This window comes from Pleurodeles waltl, chromosome 9 (assembly GCF_031143425.1).
Source record: "Pleurodeles waltl isolate 20211129_DDA chromosome 9, aPleWal1.hap1.20221129, whole genome shotgun sequence".
NCBI classification, from domain to species: Eukaryota; Metazoa; Chordata; class Amphibia; order Caudata; family Salamandridae; genus Pleurodeles; species Pleurodeles waltl.
Window position 1 is genome coordinate 1004885367 of NC_090448.1, and position 19509 is coordinate 1004904875.

Here is a 19509-nt window from a genome sequence, read left to right on the forward strand (position 1 = left end):
CATTTTCACTTACTTCCCTTACAATGGCAAAATCCTTCACATTGTTCCTACCATAAAACTGTTTTCATCTCTTAATTACTGTGTGACAGGAGCTTGTTGTCTCGATATCGTGGGGGGGAGGAGGTCTCTGATACCCCATCCATTTATACATGCACAATAACAGCAGTCATCTCCCATGACCTCACCTCTAACAACAGGCACTTGAAGTAGCCCAAGGCAATAGTGTTATAGATGAAAGTTACACAACTAAATTTTGATTGCAAGTCCTAAGGCCCATGTGATTTTTTCATTAAGAAAACAAACAGAAGATGGTTTTGCGCTTGTGAATGTGCCTTTGGTGGGCCAAAGAGGTATCATGGGTGGGCCTCGTCCACCCTCTAGAACTGGGCCTGCTCCCGACCATACGGCCTGGCTTACCCTCAGCCTCCCACCCCTCACTCACATCAATCCACACCTACAAAAGCTTCACTGTCTCCCAATCCACAAACAAGCACCCTTCAAACTCCTCGCGCACACATACAAAGCCTTACACAAAATTGGCCCCACATAACTAAACAGCATAAACTTCCAAAAACCTGACAGACACTTCTGCTCAGCCATACTCCTAGTCACATAAACCCAATGTAGACGCAGAACTAGATCTGGCGGTCATACATTATCCTACCCAGAGCCAGCCTTTGCTAAGATAGCGCCCTGGCCGTGAGCGGAGAGAAATTCGGCACCCTTGCTGATGGTATTGAATTAAATGAGGCAGCAGGAAGGTCCCTTTTGTGTTCACTGGTCAGCAGTGACAGGCCACTGAACACAAACATCCCAGGACCACCCCCAACTCACCTAAATCAACATAGCTTCGCTGTGTTACCCAGATGATGGTTTTGTTGCTGCGTGTCAGCAAGGGTCAGAGGATGAAGGAAGGGAAAGGAAGGGAGTTAAAGGGGTGTTAAAAACATCCACCGTGGTATGATAATAAAGGACTAAAACCACTTTAAACTGGCAAATCAAACAGAAGGGAACATGCAAGAACAGGGACGAGGCTGGAGCAGGATGAGAAGGGTGCTGCTATTGGCATAACCTTAATGCACACAGCTCCATGTGCCCCTCAAAATATTGGCGCCCTGGGCCCAGCTCGCCCATGTTAAAGGACGGCTGTGCTCCTATCTCACTCCTAAAGGCTGGAACGACCTGCTACTGCACACCAAGCCCTGACCCTGGCTTAGCTCATACAGCTCCTGCTTTAGCACCAGAGTACCCGGTTTGGTTTGATCTGTGAGCTATAGAAATACACAGAACATAACAAGGATCATGCAGCAACCGAACATGGCTGTGCCGGGGACACAGCGATACAATGAACTGTTAAACTCGGCAAGGACGCAGGTCCGTGCTCATTTCTTAAGGTTGTCACTCAAGGAGTGTCGCTATATATCTGCCCTTAACCAGTGCTTTAAATGGGCCGGTGCTGTCCGGTACCGTGTACCGGCACTTTTTTATTTGGAGAGGGAGAGTACCTTCACTTCTCAAGGAAAACGTAATACTTTTAATTGGAGAGTACCGGCACTTCTCAGAAACAAGCAGGTACTCTGTGATAGAGTACCTGCACTTCTGTTTTTCCATGTCACTTCCCTTAACTGGCACATCAAAGCAATATTCAAGAAAATAAAGAGGTCATGTCATGGACAGCACCGACGACTTCTTGTGCGCACAGCACGTGGAGCAGACACGGGGATGCTATTAAACACATTTCTTTCCGCCCCCCGCCCTCTCCCGGCCAAAACGGCAAATGAACCGAAAGCTTCTATTTTTGTCTGACTTGCGAATCGCGGGGTTTCAATTTTGTTAATGACATCACCATCCTCCCCATGGCAACTCGGCACGGTAGTAAGATTGCCAGGCAACCCTTGAGTCACTCGGCGCCAAATACGGGTTAATTCACGGAGGTTTCGTGGAAGCGGTCTCAATGGGGGCAGGGAGAGGATGAAAGTGGTCGCCCCGTGAGCGCGCAGTCCCCGGGGAAGCGAGAGGGAAGGAAGAAGCGGGAGGAATGGCGCCCACCCCGTCTCCGCTCCCGTGACAGGTGAGCGGCTGCAGCATCCTCCGGGCAGGGCCACGCCGGGCACTGCTACCCGCCCAGACGCTGACGCGACCTCCAGCGGCCCCAGGTGAAGCCGGGAGGAGCGGCGTGGTCTGCTCAGGTGCGCCGCGCTCCCGAGGTGGGCCCTTTCCTTGTCTGGTGCCGGGGAGGGTGGGAGGCAAGGGCAGAGAGAGGGGCAGTTCTGGTCACTGGACTCCAGTGATGGGGATCCAGCTGCCCCCCTGCCTTATCTACTCGCATCCCCTTAGTTTACAGCCATGGTCACTGGGCTCTCTAGGCTCCGGTGATGGGGACCCAGCTGCCCCCCTGCGCTATCTAGTCGCATCCCCTTAGTTTACAGCCATGGTCACTGGGCTCTCTAGGCTCCGGTGATGGGGACCCAGCTGCCCCCCCTGCGCTATCTAGTCGCATCCCCTTAGTTTACAGACAGGGTCACTGGACTCTCTAGGCTCCAGTGACGGGGACCCCGCTGCCCCCCTGCGCTATCCTGCCGCATCCCCTTAGTTCACAGCCATGGTCACTGGGCTCTCTAGGCTCCAGTGACGGGGACCCCGCTGCCCCCCTGCGCTATCCTGCCGCATCCCCTTAGTTCACAGCCATGGTCACTGGGCTCTCTAGGCTCCGGTGATGGGGACCCAGCTGCCCCCCTGCGCTATCTAGTCGCATCCCCTTAGTTTACAGCCATGGTCACTGGGCTCTCTAGGCTCCGGTGATGGGGACCCAGCTGCCCCCCCTGCGCTATCTAGTCGCATCCCCTTAGTTTACAGCCATGGTCACTGGGCTCTCTAGGCTCCGGTGATGGGGACCCAGCTGCCCCCCCTGCGCTATCTAGTCGCATCCCCTTAGTTTACAGACAGGGTCACTGGACTCTCTAGGCTCCAGTGACGGGGACCCCGCTGCCCCCCTGCGCTATCCTGCCGCATCCCCTTAGTTCACAGCCATGGTCACTGGGCTCTCTAGGCTCCAGTGATGGGGAGCCAGTTGCACCCCGGCCTTATCTAGTCGCATCCGCTTCGTTCACAGCCAGGCTTCGCTTAAAGGATGGAGAGGCAGGTGCCTTGGATGGGCGACCTTGGCCCTAAATCAGTAGAGCCCCCCCCCCCCTCCCCCGAGAGTCCGTGGAAAACGAACTACACGTATAAAAGTAATTCTTTTGTTTCACAGACACACAGGTTTTGCCTTAGTCGACTAGCCGTATTTGGGAAATCCCCGTGCCGTGGCTAGCTCTTCTTTCTAAGTTTAAGGCAGTCTTTAGGGTTCCTCCAAGCAGGGACCTATATAAAATGGACTAGAACTGCTAGTTTCAGCTTCGGACACCTGCTGAAATGCTATGGCCAAAAAGTGCCTGTCCACCAATGGCTACCTACATGAATTCGTTCTATCTGTCCGGCTTAAAGCTGAACCTTAAAGCAGTATTCCTGCTATTCTCTCTAGACAGCAGTGTTGCTGGAACAGTTTTTGGCATTGGGGGTGTTGCCATCAATGTTACGCCACTGAAGTCATAGGGGGTTGTGAAAACTACAAGCTTCGCACAAAGTATGGCAAATGAGCCGTGCCGATTCAGCATGAGAGTGGTGACATTTGGGATGTAGCCGTGGTGCATTATCAAGCACACTTTCACAAGTATATTACTAAAGCGTGGTGCTGCGGCGCAGTGTCATTTACAGACAACATATTTTCCATTGAAATAGCACCCACATTTGCACTGTGATGCAGTTTTACTGCTAAAACTAGATGGGACGCAAACATTAATATGTGGAAATCAGGTTTTAGCGAACATTTGTCATTTGCACATCGCCTCATAAACATCTTGGTTTGTTTTGATCCTATTAAAATCATTGTTTCCATCATACTTTAGAATTATATAAACAATTGTGTTTTGTGCTGTTACAGGTATTTGAATATGGTATGCTAGGGATATGTGACATCCCACAGCCTTTCCTTTCACAGCCCCTGTACCCCAGCAAGATTGTCTGATAGTTAACTTCAGGAAATCCTCCAACTTTGCAGTCAGAGAAAGTCAACTAAACACTAATCTACATGTTAAAAGAATAAGCAGCAATTTTCAAAAGGCATGGCTTGAAATTTGACTATTTTTTTTAATGCATAGCAGACGTGACAAGACGAAACATAATTTAAGTGCATCTTCATTAATTATTCACTTACTAAAATCCAACATGTTTATTTTGGGGGTGCTGCAGCACTCCCCAAACCCCTCCTTCCAGCATCTATGCCACATTGCACTTTATCTGTTGGGCGTTACACATGACATCACCCACTAGGTGTCAAACTATCATTTAAAAAAAACACTTTAGAAATACTGCCTCTGTTGGGGTGAGGCACTTAATTGGCCAACAACCTGTGACATAGCCCAGTAAGTTAAGCACTTGCTGCAGAGATCTGTATGTCACAATCAGAGCACAGGTTTGAATTGTAGAAGGACTGACTGTGCCTTTCATCCTTCCAGGATCGGTAGAGTAGTGGGACATTGAGTTTCTTGATCTTTCATTTGAGTCAAAGGCTTTGGGAGAGGGGTGTCTGAAGATTGAAAGCGCTCGCCGTCCATAGTTTGGCACTCTGCCTTTAGAGGAAGGTAGGAGCAAAGGAGACTGATGATCATAGAGGAGCCCAGGTGACAGAAATGAGAAGGCGAAGAGTGAGCAAGGACCGCTGTTGGACTATATGTTTTGACTGAGAACCTGTGTGCCCGGAAAGGAAGTTTGGGGGAGAAAATGAAATGGGCAAGGAATAATGCTGAATGGGCTTGGACTTGGCTCTAGTCACACATGAAGGGGCAGAAGGGAGCCTAAAATCCTTTGGAAAAGAAAGCGGACTCTCAAGTAGGCAAGGAGGAAACATTTTAAGTTCTGATGAGGAATGACAGGAAAGCATCCTGTAAGCAGCTGATTGCAGAGGGTGCAGTGGTAAAGGCTAGTGCCCTGAAACCTCTAGTCATCTCGGACTGGTAGGCGGGTATGTTTGTAAATTTCATTGAGGTTGTGAGTGGTAAATTTCCGTGAATATCTACCACTGAACATGGGGGAGTGGGCTCTGTGGAAAGAGCTTGCACCTAATAAAGCCTCAGCGGTGAATGGTGAGCAAGGTGTTAAAGTGCTCACTAAGATTGTGAGTACAGGTATCTCTAGTAAAATTTTCACATACATTGGATGAGTCCTAGAAATGGGTGACGTTAGAACCCTTAAAGGAAGTATTGTAAACCAAGGCCTGAGAACTACAGAGTTTAAAAGCCTTCTAGACACTCGTTCTAAAAGAATTGAAAGGGATATGTATGATCATGGTCTGAGTTGCAGGATGTAGTGATGTATTGGTTTGTATGTAAAAGAAGAATGCTATGACATCAGGGGCAGTGGAATGTTGGGGCAGTGGAATGTTGGGGCAGGCTGTGACTGGGGATTGGAATGTTTTCATATGAAAGGTCAGAGTTGTGCCGGTTTGGGGATGGCAAGCTCATGTATCTCTGTCTGTACATTATAACTGGAAATAAACTTTTAAGGAAAGAACAAGAAGAGCCAGTGTACTTACTTCACATGGCGACAAGCAGGATCGTAAAGCAGCAAGCATTGGACTGAGAAAACTGCAATTATTGGAAGGCAACGCTACAGACATCAGACTGAGGATTGGAGAGCAGCTATTTTCGGACCTGCTTTGTTAAAGGCAACTTATTTTAAGCAAGTGAGGGAAGTTTTTTTATTTTTTTATTATTTATTTATTTTTCTCTTTCTCTAATACAGTTGCCGTTTGTTTACTTTGTTTGAGGCGCGTGTGTACTGCTCAAACGTTAGATTTTTCATCGCCTCGGTCCTCGCGTGCACCCCCGCTTGGTTACTGGTTGCATGGACAACATAATGCTTAATAACAATGTCTTGTGAACGTGCTGGTTCTTGCGCTGGAAGTTACATGGGAGCAGGAACAGCGCCCTTTTAATGTTAATTAGTACCAAGTACATGGTATTATTTTTACTATTCTTAATTTTTTAGCAACTTCATTGCTGAAGTTTATCTGGCACAAAGGAAAACTAACAGAAATTATTATAACAGAGATACATGTCTTGCTGAAGAAGTAAGCTAAAGAGTTATATTTTACAGCTATAATTTTTAGTACACCATGTCTTCGAGTGGAGATTCTTCTGGTACAGGGACGTCGCTTTCTTTGCAGTTGAGTACACCAAAGGAATTTTTAGCGTCTCCTGGTGAACCAGCTGTACAATGGAAGGAGTGGAAGGAATATTTTTTGAATTACATCGCAAACTTAGAAGATTGCAATGGTTTAGTCTCTGCTGAAAGAAAAAAAAGGATCTTAATGTACTGTTTACGCCCTGAAGGTCTTCGTATTTACAATCAACTACAAAAACACGATAGAGGCGATGAAGATGTGTTTCAAAGTGCTATTTTGGATTTAAATGATCATTTTTCTCCTGCTGTTTGCATTGCGGTAACTCGTCACGCATTTTTCCACAGGAAACAAGAGAAACACGAGGACATAGAGAGCTACGTTTCTGCTTTAAAACATTTAGCTAGCTCATGTAGGTTTTCTGGTCTACATGATGAACTGGTACGGGACCAGATTGTAATGTATACTAAAAACAAATCTATTCAAGAGAGGTTGTGGATTGAAGGCGAATCCAGTCTAAAGGATATTATTGCTTTAGTAAAGAAAGCAGAATTATCCGAAAGATGTGCGAAAATCACTTTGGCACAGGATAAGAACTTTGAAGAAGTCGTTGCCAAAGTTAGTGATCGCAAGCACAATAAATGGTCCATGGATAAGCGGGATAATGACTTTAAAAAAGAGAAAAATCAAACTTTTGCAAAAAATCAAAAGTCTAACATGCCTGATCGATCCAGAAATGAGTGTTTCCATTGCGGGAGTTCCTTTCATTCTGCAAAATTTTATGGGTGTCCAGCTAAAAATGCTAAGTGTTTGGAATGTGGAATTGTAGGCCATTTTGCTAGGGTGTGCATGAAGAAACAACTGAAGAAGGTGAACAGTAAAGTGGCCTGCATTAATGAAGTGGTGGAAGACTGTTCTGATGACAGTGATGAAGACGTAAATTATAAACTGAGGGGTCACAAAACTGTGGTTTTGAACATTTCAGGACAAACGTCAAACAAACCCTTGTGTTGGATATCATTTGGGGGAGTTATGTTGCAGGTGGCAGCAGACTCTGGTTCCCCATACAGTATTGTTTCAGAATGCACATGGCAAAAGCATTTTGTACATAGTTTAGGGGAACATTTAGAAACCTCTGACATTTTGCCTGAAAGTTACACTGGTGATAGAATAGATATTATTGGTTTTAGATTGCTGGTATTCAAATTTAAACAAAGACAAGCCATATGTAAATTATATGTGGCTAAGGATGGTCCGTCGGTATTAGGCTGGAAAGACCAAAAGAAACTGCATATTGTGCTTGATCCTAACAGTGTAGAGCCAGTCTTAGTAATGTGTGATGAAGAAGACACAAAGAAATGGGTCACACAAGAGTTTCCAGGAGTGTTCAATGGGCAAGTAGGTCAACTGAAAGGCTTTATACTTCAGATTAGACTCAAAAAGGATGCCAAACCAAAAATTCATAAGGTACGGAATATTCCGTTTATTGTCAGGGAAGAGGTAAAAAAAGAGTTGGACAGGTTACAAAATTCACAGATTATAGAACCAGTTGAAGCTTCTGAGTGGGTTTCACCTTTGGTTGTTGCGCGTAAAGCTAATGGCAAAGTGCGTTTGTGTGTGGATTTGAGAGGTTTGAACAATAATATCATAGTAGATCAGTTTCCTTTGCCTCGTATTGATGAGATGTTGTCTGCCACGAGAGATGCTAAATGGTTTTCCACTTTGGACTTGTCGTCTGCTTACCACCAGGTTAGGTTGGACTATCATAGCAGACATCTTACAACTTTTTGTACACCATGGGGTTGTTTTCGTTTCAAACGTATGCCATTTGGTTTGGCGTCGGCGGCTGCCGTCTTTCAAAGGTTGATGGCGCAGTTATTTGGACATTTGCCTAATGTTACATTCTTTCAGGATGATATTTTAGTTATGGGAAGTAGCAAGAAACATCATGATAAGGAATTGAGGAATGTTTTGAACATCTTACAAGAAAAAGGTTTGACCGCAGAGATCAGTAAATGTAGATTTGCACAGAGAAAAGTAACGTATTTAGGACATGAGATTGATCATGAAGGCATAAGACCTAAAAAAAAGTTGGTGGAAGCTATTAAGAATGCCCCATGCCCCACATCTAAAGATGATTTGAGATCCTTTTTAGGTCTAGCCGAGTTTTATTAGAAATTTGTAGAAAATTTTTCAGCTAAAACATACCAAATGAGACTGTTACTAAAAAACAAAGTGAAATTTGTATGGAATGTAAGTTGTCAGAAGGCTTTTCAGGAAATTAAGAATGCAATTGTGAGTGCTCCAATGTTGCATGGGTACGATCCAAAAGCTTGTTCTATTATCACTACGGATGCGAGTGGTAAGGGCCTTGGTAGTGTATTAACACAAAGTGACAATGGGGGTAAAGAATATGTGGTTGCATTTGCATCCCGTTCTTTGTCTCCCACAGAGGAAAAATACTCTGTAATAGAGAGAGAAACTTTGGCATGTGTATGGGCATTAGAACACTTTCGGAAATTTGTTTGGGGGCAAAAATGCATCATACAGACTGACCATAAGCCTCTTACTAAATTGTTAACTACAGAAGGTTTATGTAGAGCATCTGCGAGAATAGCTAGACTATCTATGAGACTACAAGATTTCTTATATGAAGTGCAGTATGTTCCTGGGGTAAAAAATGTTACTGCAGATTTTTTAAGTAGAATGTCCTTACCTTTAAGAGAGTTGGATCAACATCCATGGAATGACTGGTGTGTAGCTGGTGTGTTTGATGAGAATACTTTAAGCTCATTGCAAAAAGAAGAATGGATCATGGAGTATGAGAAAGACGAAGTGTTGAAAGAAGTTAAAAACAAAGTGATGTTCGGCTGGTATAATGACAAGAAAGTCAAAAGCAGTGATATGTTAAGAGCTTTTTGGGAAGTGAGAGATGAATTGAGCATTGAAGATGATTTTGTGTGTAGAGGTGGGAAGATTATTCCCCCCTGTGGTATTAGAAATAAACTTATTGCTATTGGTCATGAAGGTCATTCAGGAATATCTCGCACCAAAAGAGGAATTAAAGTACTTTATTGGTGGCCAAAAATTGATGTAGAAATTGAGAGATATGTACGTGACTGCATGGAGTGTGAGAATAGTGACAAATCTCAAAAGACACTTAACCCGCCAATTTCTTCTTCAAGTTGTCCTAATATACCATGGGATGAAGTTGCCTTAGACATTATGGGTCCTATTACGTGGCATGATGGGACTTCAAAGTTTATTGTGGTTTTAGTTGATTTGTTTTCAAGGTGGATTGAATTTTCTGTGTTACAAAAAATTTATACCAAGGCAGTGATTAATTTTTTGGAGGAAATATTTTTGAGGGAAGGATTTCCCAAGAATTTTATTGACGGACAATGGTGTTCAATTTAAATCTGAGGAAATGAAAACTTTTGCTAAAATGACTGGTATTGAACAAAGGTTTACAGCTTTATATCATCCCAGGGGGAATGCTGTAGTGGAACGTATAAATAGGATTTTCAAGGGCATCATTCAAATTGCAAAGCATGGAAACAAAAGTAATATAGATTCTGAGTTAAGGAAAATGTTATGGGCTTATAGAGTGACACCTCATGAGACAATAGGTCAAAGTCCGTTTGATATAATGCGAGGTAGAATTCCATTTTCGAAGATTAACCCTGGTTGGATGCAAAGAAGCAGACAAGTACTTTGGAGCAAGGAACATGTAAGAAAGTGCATAAAGAATTCACAAGAAAAGAACAAGGAATATTTTAATAATAAATATGGCACTAAAGAAGCACATTTGAATGTGGGAGATTGGGTGAGAGTGAAATCCGTAAGGAAAGTGGCTAAAGGTGAGAGCAAGTTTGGCGAGCCTATAAGAATTAAGAAAGTGATGAGAAATACTGTCATTTTGGATAATGGCAGTGTATGTCACATGAGTCGCGTTGCTATTGCTAAGCCTTGCAAACAACAATTTGTGCAGTATGATTTGCTGGAAAGTAATAATAACAAATATTGGTGGTTGGAGTGTGATATTGATGGTAACAAAGATTCTAGAGTTATTGGGGAATTGGGAGCTAGGGGCTGTCAGGAAGGTGTCCAGACTCGTATTAATATGGGAGCATTTGAATGTAATGTGAATGAGCATGAACAGAATAAAAATGTAGTTTGTGGTGTAGTGAAGAAAAGTTGTTTCGGCAGGGTTTTGAGAAAACCTAAGGTATTAGAAAATTTTGTGTGTGATTAAATAAAAATATATATATTTATTTATATACATATTATTATTTTATTTTTTTCTTGTTTTTTGGTGTTTTTTTTTAAGGGAAGGGGATGTGTAGTGATGTATTGGTTTGTATGTAAAAGAAGAATGCTATGACATCAGGGGCAGTGGAATGTTGGGGCAGTGGAATGTTGGGGCAAGCTGTGACTGGGGATTGGAATGTTTTCATATGAAAGGTCAGAGTTGTGCCGGTTTGGGGATGGCAAGCTCATGTATCTCTGTCTGTACATTATAACTGGAAATAAACTTTTAAGGAAAGAACAAGAAGAGCCAGTGTACTTACTTCACAGGATCAGTTGGATTGCAACAGAAAATAGGCCCGAGCACCAAAAAGTGGGCCCATTAGTAAATTAGATGGCTAAAAAGTGGCCCTTGATTGCAAATTCGGACAGTTTTGACCTTTTAACCCCATGCTGTATAAATATTTTGCAGGGTCTGGAAGACTGCATGGCTTCAAGCTTTCTGTAGGCAATTTTTGTTTTAATATCCGGTAAAAACAGACCCAGCAGACTTTACCGTAGGCCCGCAAACTGAACTGGCGGTCTAGCCTAATTACCCTGTAGGCCACCACTGTGCAGGATCCTTCCCGGTCACTCAAACATGGTGAACACTTGGATGTTAAACCACAAAGCATACTGAAAAGACAGTGAACAACACTCCCTAGATTTCTCTATTACCTTTGATAAAGTTTGCCTAGGTATGTTGTGTAGGAAGTGAGGGACCAAGGGGATTTCCACTGAGTTGCTCAGCGTGATCATAAACAGGCAGGCAGGGCCTTCAGCTACTCCCTCAGGCCACCTGAACTTTACAGACATTGGAAGCACAGTATTATCAGCATCAGTTTGGAGTTTGCATACTGCTCCCAAATCCTTGCAGTTCTCCTGTATCAATTCTGCGACCAGGTCAAAAAGGTTCATAGTGTAAGACAGCTTGTAAATTCCAGGCACCAACACACACAGTAACTAGTGGTGATATGTTTGTCCTTTAGGATGCCATGCAGAGTTCCCTACAGGACTCTTTTGCTACCTCTGCTACTCTTTCCTCTCTTATCATACCTGAGCTGTTCATGGATACCGCCCACAAATGCAGAAATATTTTCCGTCAAATAAATTGTAAATGACCCTGGATGACCATGGGCAGAACTTGGTTGGTGAAAGCGCGCAGTTGAGTATTTGTAGAGTACGTTACGACTGTAGAGCATAGCTAGGTAAGATGGAGACTCTAGCTGTGGGTTTTGTCTTATGCTGACTTTATTTACTAAGCATCAAATGACTGATATCTGTTCCCAATGCAGAAATATGGAGCAATGTGTGTTAGGACTAAATCCATGAGCTACACCTTGCAGAATCTCAAATTATAAGGTTAATCTGTGACAAGAAATGTATTCCAGAGCTTTGTAGCCTGAGCTCCCAAAGCAGTGCATCCAAGTTGACCCTTCCTCAGGCAATTTAGGATCTGAAGCTGATCAGAGATGGCACCCAGACTTATTTTGGCCCCTCAATATTGAAGTTATCAAATACTATAGACTTCTAAAATACATGGGTGGGAGCTCGGGGTTTTACTAGCTTTAATACCTTAATTTGCTTCACTTGTAAGACTGGAAAACCTATGCTCAAATACCTGGATGAGGGTAAGAATGGTAAAAGAAGCCTTATGGCCACAGACGATAGGAAAGAGGGATGGGTCAAACAAGGCTGGTTTTTGTTAGCACTCATTTTCAACATGTATGTATCAGGCCTGACAAAAGTTCTTGGTGTGATGGGTTTTTTCAGTTCACACTTAGGTGTCATGCAGCTATCAGTTCTGTCCTCTGCAGATGGTTCATATTTTTTTTGTATAATGTTTTAATGAATTTTTGAAACCTCTAGTCACGAATGAAAAACACAACTCCTTCATGCTTACACAGTAAATCCTATCAATACAAAGTGCACTGTTGGGGGTGGGGAGTCAAACAATGATGTTAATTGTGTCAGGTCGACATGGCATGCAGGCCTCAATCATGGCGCACACATTCTGCGAGTGTACATGACAGTCCTATAATGAACCTGTAAATCATAGCCCTCAAAGTACGAGCAAGGTAACAATGATTCCCCCCTCCCTTCTGTGGGTCTTCTTGCCTAAATGATTGATTTTCAACATCCTGATAATGTGCCAATCAAGGTCACCTTTTCTTCACATGGTATCTCTTGGATTGACTATGGAGTGATTGGGCTGTGACGGTTCTGACAGCCCGGGCCATCAGTTTTGCTGCCTATTCCATAAAATCAACTATACAATATTGAAGGCAGTGAGTTGCGGCTACAGAATGTTAATTTTCTGTGGAAAAGTGAAGGATTGAAAATTAGGTGTTGTCAACGAATATTTGTACCATGATGTGATATTCCTTCACAAATTGTCATGGGCTGTTACTAATACAAAAGAAAAAGAGGCAGGTAAATATCACCGTGAAGGGCCTGTTGTAACTGAACACATGATGCAGGAGTATACCTTGGTTCTGGTGGTGGAAGTTTATAAGCTGAAGTTCCTCTATTTACTTTTTCTTTTTTTCAGCCTCTTTCCTCTTCCAAGTCTCTGTATGTCTCTCTGCAACTGAGGCATCTAGTCCTCTCATTTTCATAAACCGAATCCTAGGATGGTTGAATTTATTTTCTTTTTTCTCTCAGCCAACAATTCTTGTCCACCCTTAATCACTTTATCTCGTCTCAAGGGACCATTACTACTTCAGTCAGGAATCTTGACTTTGAGTTTGATTCTTCATTTAATATCTTCAATCGGAACTGTTCTGCTTCTAAAGTAGTTTATATTCATGTATAAAACATTCAGAAGATTAAATCACTACTTAATGTTTCTGCGTCAAAGCTGCAGCTCGCACTTAAGCTCCTTTTTTACCTAATATCTTTGTATATATCTCAAATTCATTGTCTTCAGTATAGAGTTTCTCTTATGTGTGCTATACAGTAGTCTGTAAATCCATCCCACTTTTGCACACAGGTTTCACTTTATTTTCCGGACCGGCCCCTTTGTTCTGCTCCACTGTTTCTTGGATTTGTTCCTCAGTCTCACAGTGCTTCCTCTTGTTTTTCATGTTCTCGTCTAGGTCTTAAATTGAGTAACAAGCTTCCTGTTCATAATTGGTATTTGTCATCATTATCCATATTCGTAAAAGAGTTGTAGGGCCATTGTTTTTGAGTCATCAACCAAAATGTGTTGATTTAATCTTATGGTTTTAATTGTACTTTTTTCTCTGATTTTGTGTACTGTGTTTCTATGTACAACAAAAGTGCTATAATAAAAAGTATTGAAAACAACACTATCTCCCACTGTCAGTATCAATATAAGAAGCAGTCTAGCATCGGCATCTGTGAGACAGTTATAAAACAGTCATTCAGCCGTTCTACAAAGGCACGTTTACAAAGTGGACTGGTGCTGGATAAGCATGGGGGAATGAGAAGAATGTGGCATGGTTGGTCCATAGCAGCAGCATCTCAGAAACAGCAGCTCACGAGGAAGGAAAGGCTGACTCTGATGATATAGAAGCATTAGGTAGTTCTCCAGCCATCTTCTTCTGGTGGTTCTTGGGGATCTTAAAAAAAAGTTTCTTTTCTGCGAGGCCTTCCCAGATTTTTTCCCTTCTTTTTACAGACCACGTTTTTGCTGGTACCATACTTCTGGGTACACTGACACGGTCATTCGGTGCCACAGCATGGGTACTATGTCCCTTAAACTGTATTTTTAATTTGGCTACACTCAATGGAGTTATTTAATTTTGCATTAAGACCATGGTAATTTGGAACATAAATTGCTCCAGCACATGTGGGCTGTAGTTTATACTTCACCTCCCACGTGTATGAATGAAATGTATGGCACCCAAGATCACATTGTGGTCTGGCTAGATTGCAGTTTCAAAGCATTTCAGTTTTACATGGCAAGGAAAAGTGCTTTGCTGTGTCAGAAAACCAACCTTTATACCTTAGCCGAGTCTCCCCTAAAGTGTCCTTCAGACAAATGTGTGTTAAGTTCAAGAAGTAATAAACAACATTAAAGTCAAGAACACAGCACTTTAAAATTCGTACACCAGTACAGAAAAATCAAGAAATATTTAATGAGCAAAGAATCACGCAAACAAATTAAATCTAATAAAGAGAACGGAAGATATGAAGTTGTAAAGTATTAAGGGAAAAAAGGCGCCAAGAAAACTCGGGGAGAACCCCCAGCTTTACTGGGACATAGGTGCAAATTCAGGCTGCCCAATATCCCAAGTCAGAAGCCTGCACTTTGGCTGCAAGATCTTCCACATTGACGTTACCGCATTCCATGAAACACAAGCTATCAACATTCAGCTGTGCACTCAGACACAGAATGCTACATATGGTCATATTTATAAAACCCCCAAGAGAGCTTTATTTATAGTTACGAATTAACAGTTGTTTCTTGGCGGAGTCTGCTCATAAAAATAAAAATATGTTTATGTTATTTTTAACCCACTCATCTACGTGGGTGCCACCCCTGTTGTTAAAGGCATGCACCCAAAAGCAGGAAAAGCATTGTGAATGTGTCACCTGCAGCATGGCTTAGCATGTTACCGTCGCCAGTGACATATACTGTGATTGGCATGTCACAAATCATAATACAAGCAAGACCGTTCCTGCCTTCGATTCTTCCAAGGTCTCTGAATAAAGTACCATTACGTTTGGTAACTTTAACACCTGTTATTTACAGTGCTTAGATGGGGCCTGGTGGTGTATGCAACACTCTATGAAACAAAGGATCAATTATTATCATTACTAATCTGTTTTTAAATAGCAGACCTTTCAGTTGTGACATGCATTTTATTATGCCTACTATTATTATAGATTACTACATAATCAAGCACTGAGCCCATAGCCCTTTTCAAAGTTAAACACTTTACAACTTTAAAAAAGGAGATAATGAATCATAATCTAACTGAGCGCCCAAAGTGCAGGCCAACTAAATAGTTTGTATTTCGTTAACATTTAAAAAACGCGTTTAAAGAAGCTTTGTTAGACAAGAGAAAGTATTGTACGTGGATGTGAAAAAAACGCACAGTCTGTGTGCAGCTGCCCAAGTGAACGAAGCCAGTGGGTAAAATTGACTAACCCCACTTCCTATGCTGTTACTTTTGTAGTGGGAGCAAAATGTGAATGGTTATTCAAAAGAACAATGAAGTAAGCCCTCTGACCAACGTTTCGATAATAATATATATTATGGATTAATGTTTCAGGGAAAAAAGTCTGGTGAGGCAGCTAAAGCAGAATAAGGCTAGACCTAAAACATTAGGAATTAAAAATGCATACATTTATGCAAATGGAGAGGTGATCTGGGTCAGGCCAATTCAGTCATTGGCACTCTTGCATGTGCTCATCTGCCTGAAAAAAGAGTGCACTTCAATGCCAGGGTGGGATGGAGTCTCTGGTTGGCAGTCAGTTTGCACTCTGTCTAAGCAGGGACCCAAACTCTAGTCAGGGTAAGGGAGATACACACCTTGGATAACTCCTGCTCACCCACTTAGTAGTTTGGCAGAAGCAGTCAGGCTTATCTCAGAGGCAATGTGTAAAGTATTACGGAGTTGCACGAACCCCAAGGTACAGTACCTTGACAAAATGATGAAACAAGCCAGTGCACGGAGTCGGGGATCGAGGCGTCGCTGGATCCGGTGTGGCGTCAGTTTCAGGGCTGCGGAGCAGCGGAGCGGAAGAATCGGTGTGAGGCATCGGGTCCTTGCTGCAGAGGAGTGGAGATGAGGTGGCTTCGGTGCAAAGCGTCGGTTCCTTACACTTCCGGCAGGGTTGATGTCTGGCGGTCAAGGAGTGGTGGCCACAAGGCTGCAGGCGCTGTGGCAGAGTTGGGTGTCACGGCATCGGTGACATGGCATTTCGGGACTCACTGAGTCGTGGACTGCAATAAGGCTGCAGTGGCGTCGGGCCTGCGGGGTCGGTCAGGTTCATCGCACTCTAACGGGGGCCACAGCTTCAGTTGCTGGCGACGTCGCAGGATCCAGCAGTGGCGTCAGTCCAGGCATCGTCCGAAGTCGGTGCACTTGTTTTTCCATGGTTTTTCACCAGCTTCTCTTTGCAAGGGCCCAGGGACGAAGTAGGCACCACTTGGCAGGGTAGGAGTCTCAGCCAGAGAATCCAGGTGCTGGCAGAGGAGGTCTTTGATGGCCCTGAGACTTCAGAATAGGAGGCATGCTCAGATCAAGCCCTTTGGAGAATCTTCCCAAGCAGGATACACAGCAAAGTCCAGTCTTTGCCCTCTCTAAGGCAGAAGCAGCAACTGCAACCCAACACAGCAAAGCACACATAGCAAAGGGGCACTACTCCTCCTCCAGCTCCTCTCCTTGGCAGAGGTCCCTCTTGATCCTAAAGTGTTCTAAAAGTCTGGTGTTTGGGGTCCACTACTTATACCCCTTTCTGCCTTTGAAGTAGGCAGACACAGCCCTCTTATTTGCAGGTGTCAGCTCCTCCCTCCCCACTCTAACCCAGGAAACTCGTCAGGATTGCAGGACACTACCCAGCTCCTTTTGTGTCACTATCTAGAGGGAATTCACAAACAGCCCAATTGTCAGTCTGACCCAGATGTGGATTCCACAGGCAGGCAGAGACACAGAATGGTTAAGCAAGAAAATGCCCACTTAGTAAAAGTGGCATTTTAAAACAGACAATCTAAAAAAACAACTCTACCAAAAAATATATTTTTAAATTGTGAGTTCGGAGACCCCAAACTCCTCATCTCTATCTGCTCCCAATGGGAAACTGCACTTAAAAGATATTTAAAAGCAGTCCCCATGTTAACCTATGGGAGAGATAGGTCTTGCAATAGTAAAAACCGAATTTGGCAGTCTTTCACTATCAAGACATTTAAAACACCCCAGTACATGTCTTACCTTTTAAATCCACTGCACCTTGCCCATTGGGCTACCTAGGGCCTACCTTAGGGGTGACTTACGTGTAGTAAAAGGGAAGGAATGGGCCTGGCAAGTGGGTACACTTGCCAGGTTGAATTGGCTGTGCAAGACTGCACACACGGACACTGCATTGGCAGGTCTGAGACATGTTTATAGGGCTACTCGTGGGTGGCACAAACAGTGCTGCAGGCCCACTAGTAGCTTTTGATTTACAGGCCCTGGCCACCTCTAGCACACTTCACTAGGGATTTACTAGTAAATTTAAATATGCCAATTAAGGATAAACCAATCACCAATACAATTTACAGGGCAGGTACCTGCACTTAAGCACTGGTTAGCAGTGGTAAAGTGCACAGGGTCCTAAAGCCAACAAGAATTGGTCAGAAAAGAAGAAAAAATAGGAGGAAGGAGGCAATACGTTTGGTGATGACCCTGCAAAAAGGGCCAGGTCCAACAGTGGGCAAATACGTACTTGCCAATGCTTTTTTTCTTTCATTCTTTATCCTTTTGTTTTCTTTTTTAGTTATAGTGTTCTCAAACTTTGTTTTCAGGTTAGAGTGATTTAGCATCAGTAGTCTCTTTTCCTTGCACCAGTGAGAATCATATTTTCCTGTGATGTGCATTGAAACTAAAAATAATTTCTTTACATGCGCTAAATTCACCTTGCTCCTTAGAAGCACCTGTATTTTTTTTATGGTAAACTTTTTCTTCAAACACATGGCTGCCCCGTACAAGTGGCAGCTTGTTTTCTTTTTTTTTTCTCTTTTTGTAGCATATTATTCCAAAGAAATAAAAATATAACTGTGTACCCGCTTGCCAAGGCCAGACCTACTGGCTTTGTCAATGCTAGATTTAAATGGCAGTTAATGGTTCTTAAGATAATGGGTCACCCTGCTCTCCAATGTAATGGCATAGACCGTGGAATCATATCCAACACATCCACCTTTCACCATGTAGAAAATAAAATGATGGGTGAATTGCCTTTGGTTTAACCCTTTTCTAGTTGCCTTTTATTGAACCGTGATGTCAATGCTGATAGAATGCTATAATAATTGTAATTCTTGTTGCTTCGCGGCCCTACTCTTTATACGTGTTTTGCCTACCTGACTCAAATGTCTTTATTGATCTGATGGGTTCAGGTAGAGGAAGTGACACATTTGATGTATTCTGGGATAGATTGGTGTCAGGCTTGCAAAAGAACACCTATGCTGGACATTATTGTAAGGGGTCCCTTTGTGTGTGTTGGATTTCTTTTTCACATGACATCTTTTTTATGGGTTTTGCCAACGTTCTTTAAGTTAAGTTTTTATGTCAGTGTTTCAACCCACTGGGATTTTTTTCTGTGCAGTTTGCTTTGTCAATAAACTCCCACAGGATCCACGAGTTGTTCTGTGCAAAGAGGTGAAGGCACTGTAAGATTTTTCCTAAGAGAAACTGTGTAGCGCCCTATCTCGGCTCCCGCAGATCCGCACGCATGGATCACTTACGATGCCTCTGTGAAGGCAAGAGTTCCTCTCCTTGCATAGTAATTCAGAGCATTGCAGTCAGAGGTTTTCTGACACTTCATGCTTGGTGGGAACACTGGGGGTTGGTGATGATCTGGTCTTCAGGGTCTGGAGAACCTGCCAGGTCTCACGGATAGTCTGTTGGCACCAGGAAGGGCACTACCTTGGATCCTGTGTTTTTCACCTGTACCTAAACCCAACAGAATCGAATCCCTTCTGCCTGTGCACTGTCTATGACTACAATGAGCTCATTCTCCAGGCTTCCCAAAGCTCAATAAAAAGCCACTGCATATATTTTCCTCAAGACAGTATGCTCTGAGTGATCAATCTGTATGTGTGTTGTAGTGGTGCACAAATCCATTAAGGCACTGCTGCATGTGCGCAAAACGCTAGAAGGTGGGATAGCAATAGATTTGTATTTTTTATTAGAGCCGAAGATCCAGTACCATTCTTGCAGTAAAAGTAGTTTGATACTGCAGGTAAATGGATAAAGATGAGCTCCAGAACCATTCAGGGCCCTTTGTCCTCAGTCAGTTTTTATTTACCTGCTTCTATGATATCCTAGGGAAAT

General features: G+C 43.2%; 1 protein-coding gene across 3 annotated transcripts in view; it reads left to right on the top strand.

The window, feature by feature from the left end:
* Positions 1-1838: 1838 nt before the first annotated feature.
* PAK6 (p21 (RAC1) activated kinase 6) overlaps positions 1839-19509 on the top strand; it is a 210420-nt gene continuing 192749 nt past the window's right edge. For 2 of the 3 annotated variants that reach the window (XM_069208594.1, XM_069208597.1), the window contains exon 1: positions 1839-2071. The gene's annotated coding sequence lies outside the window, so the exon portion shown is untranslated. The remainder of the gene's footprint in view (positions 2072-19509) is intronic. The other variant, XM_069208599.1, reaches the window with a different exon arrangement.